Genomic DNA, 10,431 nt, shown 5'->3' with positions numbered 1-10,431 from the left:
GCACAGGATAAGGAGTTCATGCATGAATTGGTGTGTCTGAGACCTCTACTACTTTGCCTCCATGTATACACACAACTCAGACACTTTGTCGCCTTCTGTAGGGTCCAGCAGTTATATCTCTATATAACTGAGCATTGGGTCAGTATGACATAATTAACATTACCAGGGCCGGATTGCATGGTCCTAGCGCCGGCCACTTAGCGACTGCATGACCATGCACTGGAGCAGTGGGGAGTTTTGAGTCCCCAGTGCTCCTAAGGATGCGGCTGGGTGGCATGCTACCCCTAAAATTTTGCTGGCCTGGGCCTTTGTGGCCTTGCCCGGGCCTAGGGCCTGAACGTTACCCAAGACAGGGTAACAAAGGGGCCTTTTACTGGGTTCTGTCAAAGGCTTGGGTTAATTGGAGACACAAAGGGTTAACTTTCCCCCACTACCCAACATTGCTTCAGTTAGTAGCCTATGCCCTGTGGGAGGGAAGTATTGACCCAAGGTTAGTACTGGTCCTATGATGGGGATGAGGAGAGAACATGTGCTCACCTGTGGATAGCGCCAGCAGGATGTGAACCTGACAGAAGTCCGGAGGTTAGTCCAAAGGTTAGTCCAGAGGTTAGTCCTGATAGGCCTTAGTATCTAATGTAATAGGAACTAGCATCCTGTCATTGTACCCCCCAAGGGTGAAGGTGGTCAGGGCTCATTAAAGATAGCAGTCCTGCTTTTACACACAGGCATTTTTAAATGCATTCTAAACCTGGTTTCTAGGGTCCAGTGCAACATGCACTGATATGAATAAAAGTCTGGTACAGGTATGGGACCTGTTATCCATAATGCTCAGGACCTGGTGCTTTCCAGATAATTCCATAATTTGGATCTTCATAACATAAGTCTGCTAGAAAATCATGTGAACATTAAATAAACCCAATAGGCTGGTTTTGCTTCCAATAAGGATTAATTATATCTTAGTTTGGCTCAAGTACAATTTACTGTTTTATTATTACAGAGAAAAATAAAATCATTTTTAAAAATTTGAATTATTTGGATAAAATGAAGTCTATTGGAGACATACTTTCCATAATTCGGAGCTTTCTGGATAACGAGTTTCTGGATAACGAGTTTCTGGATAACGTATCCCATACCTGTAAATTAGAAGGGTTGTTCACATTTTTAGGTAACTTTTTCTATGTTATAGAACAGCTAATTCTAAGCAAAGCATAAGGCTATACATTTATTGTAACTGCTATTTTTTTTTATTACTCATATTTCTATAAGACATTATACCAGCCTCTTATTCATATCAATGCATGGTTGCTACGGTAATTTGGACCCTAGCAATCAGGTAGCTGGAATTGCAAACTGGAGAGCTGCTCAATGAAAAACAAATAAACTCAAACGACAAATGATAAAAAATGAAAACCAGTTGCAAATCCACTCAGAATATCACTTTCTACATCATACTAAACTGTAATTTAAAGATGAACAACCCATTTAATAGGAGAGGACCACAACAGAAAGATAAGCAATAAAAAGTAGCAATACTAATACGTTTGTAGCCTTACAGAGCATTTGTTTTTTTAGATGGGGTCAGCAAATAATTCAAAAACTATATAAAAAAAAGAAGACCAATTGATAAGTTGCTTAGAATTAGTTATTCTAAAACAAGTTACCTTAAGGTGGACCACCCCTTTAAGAACCACTTGTGCCCTTTATTTTTATTGTCAGAGCATCTAATTTGTAGTTGAACAATATCACCTTCCTTCAGACACTTCTAGCAAGGTTCGGCTGAGAGTTGCAGTGTAGCAATGCTCTACTATTCAGCAGCTGGAGTCATCAAAGGATTTCATGTGAGTCCAGGCCCGGATTTGTGGAAAAGCCACAAAGGCTTGGGCCTAGGGTGGCAGAATTCTAGGGTCGACATGCCACCCAGTCACATCGCAATGAGTTCAGAAGTACTGGGGGGACACAGGAGATATGTTACCTCTTACAACCTCCCACACACCAACCCCCATCTCTGGACACAACGAGATGAGACTTGGGAGAGAAGGTATAGGGGAAGGGGGGCGATGAGTGGGCCCCGCCTAGGGGTGCTCTATGTTTAAATCCAGCCCTGTGTGAGCCCCCTTACAATAAAAACATTTTGCTGGCCAATATTTAGACAACTAGAGAGGTACATTTCCTGAAGAAAATGTGAGTGGTGCTTGCCGTGGCAAAACTCAGGCCCCCCATATATGTTGGGTGTCTTGCCCAGTCGCCCCTGGTGCCTAGAGAGTACACAAAGTCGGTAGAATCCGGATTAAACCGGTGAAATTTAAAGCCAACCAAATTTTACCATTGAAATCAATCCAAACAAACTGGCTATTTTTGGCTCCGCCCACTTTTAAAAATTTGCAACCCAGTCACCAAATGGACCAAGTTTGAGCACTCTTACATTAACAGTGTAAGAATGACAGGAATTTAAATATTCCCATTGAATAGCGTTAGGTAAAATTTGATTGGCTGTCTTAAGCTCCGCCCATTTTTCTGAATTTTAACCCCAGTTACCTAGTCATGGTCAGTGCCAAGTTTGGGGCCTCCGGTTTTAAAACTGTGAGAACGGCGGTAATCAAAAATTTTACATTGAAGTCAATAGGTGAAAACGGATTGGCTGTTTATGGCTCCACCCACTTTTCCTAAATTTTGACCGCAGTCACCCAGTGAGTAATTGAGCCAAGTTTGGTACACCTAGCATTTAAACCGTGATAATAGCAGCAGTTTATCATTTTTCATTATGGTCAAAGGCTGAAATCTGATTGGCTGTTGTTGCCCCGCCCCTTTTTTTCCTAATTGTGAACCACAGTCACTCAGTGACTAACATACCAAAGTTTGGGAATGCTGTCATTTAATGTGTAAAAATGGCAGCATTTCTATTTTTTTCTATTGAAAATCAATGAATGAAATTTGATTGGTTGTTGGTGGCTCCGCCCACTTTTTCTAAACTTGAAGTGGAAACCCCCAGCGACCACATTTGTGATATTCAAGGTCCCTGACATCAATACTGAGAGAATGGCAGCCTTCTTAATTTTTCCCATTAAAACCAATCAAAGAAATCTGATTGGTTGGTTTTGGCTCCACCCACTTTTCTTAATTTTAATCCCAGTCCCCCAGTGACCAACTGTGCCAACTTTGAGGAGGCTGCCATTAACCGTCTAAGAGCGGCAGCAGTTTAAAATTTTCCTATTTAATTGAATGGCTGAAATTTGATTGGCTGTTGTAGACTCCGCCCACTTTTTGTAAATTTTGGCCGCAGTCACCCAGTGACCCACGGTGCCAAGTTTGGGAGCTCTGGCTTTATTACTGTGAGAATTACAGCTGTTTACATTTTCTCATTGAAGTCAATAGGGAAAATCTGATTGGTTGTTTGCGGCTCCGCTCACTTTTTTGGGTCCCCAAAATAGGACAGAAAAGTCACAACACCCCATTCCCGAATAAGCTGAACGGTTTGACACCTCATTCATGGGTCTGCGACAAACTAATTATTCGATAAATTCCCCATTATAAGTCAATGGGGCAAATTTGGGGACCTCTCCTGCCCCGGGGGTAAAACTTATACCCTCGTGTGGGGTATCATCTGACACAGGTCGCAAACCTCTTCAAATGTGGTAAATTTAACGCCTTAGAAAAGTCATACCACCCCATTCCCGATTAAGCCGCACGATTTGACACCTCATTCATGGGTCTAGGACAAACGGTGCGGGACTAGTTACGCGCCAAACTTTCATACGGAAGAAGAATAAAAATAAGTTTGCAAGATAACAGTAGTGATGCTTTGCTTCGCAAGCACCACTAACAAGATAACAGTAGTGATGCTTTGCTTCGCAAGCACCACTAACAAGATAACAGTAGTGATGCTTTGCTTCGCAAGCACCACTAATTATTATGCATTTCGGGCAGGAAGGATTTTTCTCCCATTATTCGCTGAATGGGTTTCTAGGTGTTCTCTTAAGCTTCTTTTGGGTTGAGCTCTAAAGGCTATCAATGTTAACGCCTCCATTCATTTATATTTACACTCACATCTTCTGACATATTCAGCCAGATATGTTTAAACTTTTGTAGCTGTAGCTGTAACGCCCATCACCCTCAGCCAGCTGCTGGGAATAGTTGTTCAGAAACCTCTTGAGAAAAAAGTAAAGAATTCTATCTCCCAGTATAATAATTTTAAGGTAGCATCTTGTTCCCATGCTTTTGGCCAAAAGAAATGAAGACCTACTGAGTAAGTGTTGAAGGGAGAGGACAGAGGAATTAGTTGTGAATTCCATTAGCAAAACCCCAAAGTATATGTGTGAATCCTTGCAAGGTTCAAATAGACACATCCAGAGAAATCTGCATTAAACCACTAAGCGAACAAGGACAGATCTGTCCCCAGACAGTGATTTCTTGGAGATAAACTAAGCAAAACTCTTTAAGTCGGTTCATATGTTTCCAGTTTGTGACCTGCTTTAGTGAAAGATGGGAACACTGGAAGTCAACCACATCTGTGCTGGTAACCCTTGTTTTGCCAGAGCAGCAGAGTTAAACTAAATGGCATTCTATTCCTTAGGTACTGCTAAAAATCACTTCTAAATTACCCTTTCCTTGGTTACAGCTAAACTCTTTGGGGTTTATTTATCAAAATCCAAATTTATCTCATTATTTTCTGAAATATACTCTGAGCAAATCCGCATGGGTTATTTCCCCTTATTTATAAATACATTTTCCCAAAAAAAATTAGAATCGTACAAATATTTTGTATTTTCTACCCGAAAACCACAATATCTTCGGATTTTTCCAAGAAACCCAGCACAGATCTCTTCGGTACGTCTCCCATTGACTCATATACAACCTCAGCAAGTCTGAGATGCCGGATTTTCAGATTCTGTCTTTTTCCATCCTTGGCAATAAATCACGAAAAATTTGAGTTTTTTTCACAAAAAATTCAGATTTTTATATTCAAAAAAACTTAAATTTTTCGAGTTTTTGGCATTCAGACTTTTATAACTAACCCCCTAGAATAGATCTTGCAGTTTATTATTAGGTTTTACCATCTTGAAAACAAATTGTTCTTAATATTGCCACAAGAGGGAGCATCAGTGCCACTGACTTTATTCATGCAACAAGCTGTCCTGTGGGTGAATTTTCCCTGGAGTGGTGCTTTTTATTGTTTTTCTTTATTTTTATAGAGATTCTACATCAGTCCTTGCCCCAGTGGAGCTTACAGTTTAAGGTCCTTATCACATTTACACACTATAGGGTCAGTTTTGTTCAGGCGTATGAGCCGTCTAGTCCATTTTACTGTGAGTCCGACTGCAATCGGCATGATTCTGAGCTCATTGGCAAACAGGTCAAATTAGAGAGCTGCAGCAATTCTTCTGCATGCAGGGCAGAGCACAAAGTATGGTGGATTGTGGCTACCAAACCCAGCCAAGCAGGAGTTTGGAAGTTGGAAGGGGGGCCCTGGTGATTACCAGGAGGGCCCTTGGCGTTGCAGCCTCAGTGAGCCCCCAATGCTCAAGTCCGACCCTGGAATGGGGAGGTTTCTGCACTTTGCATCCTACCTTGCATATTACAAATTATGTCAGTTGCCTTTTAAAGGCTTGCAAAGCCCCGTTCAGAATTTATAGTGACTACCCACCTTAACACAAGGCACCCTACTCCTCACGTCAGCACTAATGGACACAGTGCAAAGGGCCTTCTGTCGGGCAGATCGTGGTGCAGTAGGTAATTAGGCAACTGGGGCAGGTTATAAATACAGAGCCAAATCTTGTTTTTTTTTTATTATGAAATTTTTATTATATAGCATTGGGGGGTGAGTGCAACTGCATTTTGAATCACTTGGAAGAGAAGATGTAACTAAGCCTGGACCCTGAAATTGGATGGGGTACAAAAAACTGAATTATTCATGACTGTAATGTTAAGGGACCAATGTATAATCCAACACCATGCCTAAACTAAAAACTGAATTATCTTATTTAACTGTTACTGTCAATAACTGCGACATGGGGTGCGTCCAAAATCTTTGCAAAAAAATCTGGCAGGTTTGCAGCTACCTACGGCAGTCATGTGACCAGGGTCCTCCAATCAAGAAAGAGTTTGTGCCAGGTTGCAGGTAGCTTAGAATTTCCAAAGAAGCCATGGGAAGAGAGCAGGTAATGGATTCCACTGGTGTGTGTGTCTGTATTTCTCTGAGTTTGTTTCAGGGCTAGGACTAGGCAGAAGTAGGCCTGGACTGAGATTCAAAATAGGCCCTGGCATTTCAGGGTACACAGAGGCCCAAATAGCCTCCCACAAGCCCACTAAATAGTGACTGTCTATGGCATCTTACAGCAGCTTCTCTGGCATTTGCCAGAAACCACAGATTGCCAGTCCGGGGTTGTCGGTAGGAGGCTGAGGCACCAGCTTGGGTGCAGCTATTTTTAGAATAGGGGGGATATGTGCAATTCCATATAAAAGTTTTCATGTTTTCTACCCACAGTTGCTCCTTAAACATTCTTTAAAGTGATAATGATGTTCCTATAAAAATCATATTAACGTGTCCATATGAAGGAGGTGAAGTTTCTACTAAAAGCCCCCGTCAAAGCATCCCCAGCTCTGCAAACCTTAGTAAAGCCGGCCCTCTGACACTCCTTATGCATCTTCTGCGTTGCTTCACTGATAGGCTGGGGACGGCGCAATCCTTCCATAGGCTGAAGCCCTGTTTTCATTTGTAATTAGCCAATGGAAGGATCACACCGCCCCAGCCCAGCGTCATTAGAGCAATATGGAAGATCCATTAAAAGTGTCAAGAGGGTTGGCTTCACAAACGTATGCTGGGCTGGGGGGCTTTTAGTAGAAAATATTTGGTGGGCAGAACCTTCATGTTGTTATTGCTTTAGGGTTGTTTGCATTTAAATTAAATTTTAGAATGATGCAAAGAATGATATTCTGAGACAATTTGCATTTGGTTTTAATTTTTTATTATTTGTAGTTTTTGAGTCATTTATCTTTGTATTCAACAGTTTCAGCCATCTGGTTGCTAGGGTCCAAATTACCCTAGCAACCATGCATTGATTTGAATAAGGGACTGGAATAGGAGAGGCCTGAATAGAAAGGCGAGTAATAAAAAAGTAGTAGTAACAATAAAATGTGTGGCCTTACAGAGAATATGCTTTTAGATGGGGTCAGTGACACATTAAACATCACTGTATCTAAAAAAAAAAAACCAAAAATGTGTTCAAACTTTCCATAAAAAAAATGTAAAATCTGTGAACGAAAAATGCTGTTTGCCATGATGGAGCGCAAGACAATGCCATCATTCCCAGGAAACCATAAAATCTGGAAAGGTAAAATTGAGGTTTGACAAGCTGTGGTGCAGAGAGCAGCCCACACAGGCACAAGGGAGTCCTGCATGCTATAGACAGGGCACCCAGTACCTACCTTCTGCTAGGGTTGCCACCTGGCCAGTATTTTACCGGCCTGGCCAGTAAAAATGATGCTTGATGCCAATGTTATTAATAGGAAAAAACTGCAAGAATATAGGAAGGCCTGTATTTTTTTCCAGAAAAGGTGGCAACCCTACTTGCTGCCCATCCTGTATTCATCACTGCTGAACACAAATAGTGCTGCTGAAAACAGGTAGGATGCAGAACACGGGCCCTTACATGCAGGTGTGTACACAATAGGATACAGAATCCTTACATGCAAGGTCAGACTGGGCCAACAGGACACTGCAAAAAAACCCCGGTAGGCTCAGCCGGCCCAGACCGCCTTCCGACATCCCCACCCTGACCTTCCTGCAAGAAAGAGAAGGTAGTTGCGGGGGTGCTGGGGGGTGGCCAAGGCAGCAGCCCCGGTGGGCCCTGAGCCCCCCAGTCTGATGCTACTTTACACACAGGTGTGTACACAGGCTGCGACACACAAAGAAACTCAGCCCATTCTTTTGGAATGGATTGCGCATGGAATGAATCAAGTTGCATTCCACCTGGGTTTGGCCCTTGCATGCATCTACGTGAGTATGGATCAATACGGCAGAACGGGTCGTGTTCCCCTGCAGTGGAATGCAGGAGAGATCCACCACAGGGTGCAACACCAGTATGTAAGAGCTCTTAGGGGCCACAATGTCCCCTTAAATTTTTGTGAGTCATGAACCTGCCACCAGGCAGTTTTTAGATCTACACATGAACTGTTTGGGTAGAGCATGAGGTGGGTGAGGGGCCATGCCTGGTGCAGCCATAAGTGTCCGTAAAACTTTGTCTATGATCTGTCTATCTGTACAACCCAGAATCAGTTTGACCTCCACCAGGGGCTTTGAGCTAGTAATACCCCTTCCTATATTTCCCACTATTCGCACGGTGACAGGAATTAAAAGAGGTGTTTATATAAATTAATTTAAGCCTGATTAATGGTTACATTTTCCTTTTATTGATGGGCACTAATTCCCATTCCAAATATAACAATCTCAGACTGGGCTTTCTTTGTGTCCCTAAACCACAATATTGTTTTTCCTTGCGAAATATTGGAATGTTGTGAGAGCAATAGAAATCCAACCCATAGAATGTGGCCAGAGTGTAAGCAATTCACAGCGGAAATTTTGGCATTAGCCTCGATATCCTATTTCATATATAAATAGGTTTAATTAGTAGTGTTTAGATTACACATTATTGTGACTATATACTGTGACGGCAGTCACAAGACTGCTGTCCCCACAATGACCCACAGGCTCAGAATGAAATCTTCAAATTTAGGCCCTGGAGACTGACACACAACCGATCAAACCTTTGCTCTAATTTTTCTAACTTTTAGTAGATGGGTCAAAATGAAATACTGGTTTGTTCCTACAGATAACGGCACTGGTGCAGTTTAGCATCTGGATAAGTAAATTCAATTTGATACGTTATTCAGTGCATGTTGGGCTTGGTTCCTATAGCAGTCCTTGTATTGTGCCAGTAAAGCTATTGTATCTTGTGCACAAAAATCTTAAAATATTCACTGGTGTATGTGAAGCTATGCAGTATATATGAATATTTTATGAAAGAAATACTGTAGAATGAAAGGTGCAACCAATCAGAAGCATACCTCACAACATTTTGGAAATAAAAAGAGAGACAAAAAAATTGTTGTGCGTAGTGCGGCAATGTTTGACCACGCCCATTTTTGAGACCACACCCCCTAATTACCATGTTAATTTTACAAAATTTGGCAGGTTATGAAAGTTTGAACACATTTCTGTGGGTTTTTTCAGTTATTACAGTTTTGGTAATGAAGGTGAATTGCCCTTTAAGCTGTGAGTCTAACTTTTCACAAGGGACCTGTTATCTTATATTGTTACAATTACTTATTTGCTTATCTGAAATTGTTACAAATGTATCTTATCATCTTTTGTTCTGGGCTCTCTGCCAAAAGCCAATTAAGTTAGAAACTTTATTTCTTTTTTTGGCTGTTCAGTGCAGAGAAATACAGGACTTTCCAGTACAAATGAGGGACTGCTGGTTGAGCTGTCCAAAGAGGGACTGTCTCTCTAAAAACGGGACAGTTGGGAGGTATGCAGAAGGTAGTGTTTGCTGGTGTCCTTGGAAAGCAAATATTTGATTTGTTCTTAGTGTTCCTGACCTTGCTCAAATGTTGCACCTGTTACAATAGCCTATGTTTTTCCAGTACCTTTCTAATATACATTTATTCAAAGTTTTCAGTCATTTTTAAAATTATTGTTAAAAACAATTGCTATTGAAAGCAGCATTTGCTTAACTCCTTGTCAGTGTCGGACTGGCCCACAGGGATACAAGGAAAACTCCCGGTGGGCCCAGGCATCAGTGGGCCCTCCTGCTTCAAAACATTCGGCATATTTCATGGTCAGTACCTATTTCTATAAGAACAAAGAGACTAAATAGATTGAATAATAGATAATAACATGTAAAGAAAAGAGACTAGCAGAATAAAGGTTACGTGAGGAGAGGAATTATAATAGTACTGAGAGTGGGCCCCTGATCTAAGGTCTTTTGGTGGGCCCCTGATCTAAGATTTTTGGGTGGGCCCCTGGTGTCCCAGTCCGACACTGCTCCTGGTTGTTACTTTTTAAACAATGTTGTAAAAGTCTTAGTTACCCTGCAAGACAGGTCTGTTAATCAGCGGCTTTGTCTTAAATTCAGTGTTGGAATGGGGGACATCTGCATAGCCCCCCTCTGGGCCCTCCGCCCCAGCTGCAAAGTTCCCTCCGGGCCCCTGTCCTAGCTACAACCCCTCTGCGGCCTCCCTATCTGTACCTTTTCTCCCTGCCCATACCTTTACTCCCCATCCGTACCTTTACTCCCTGCCCGTACCTTTACTCCCTGCCTGTACCTTTACTACCTGCCCTGTACATTTTCTACCCGCCCGTACCTTTACTCCTCGTCTGTACCTGTACTCCTCGCACGACGCACGTACCTTTACTCCAGCATTGTGCCTGGGGCC

This window comes from Xenopus laevis, chromosome 8S, assembly GCF_017654675.1.
Source record: "Xenopus laevis strain J_2021 chromosome 8S, Xenopus_laevis_v10.1, whole genome shotgun sequence".
NCBI lineage: Eukaryota > Metazoa > Chordata > Amphibia > Anura > Pipidae > Xenopus > Xenopus laevis.
This window is presented reverse-complemented; position numbering follows the sequence as displayed.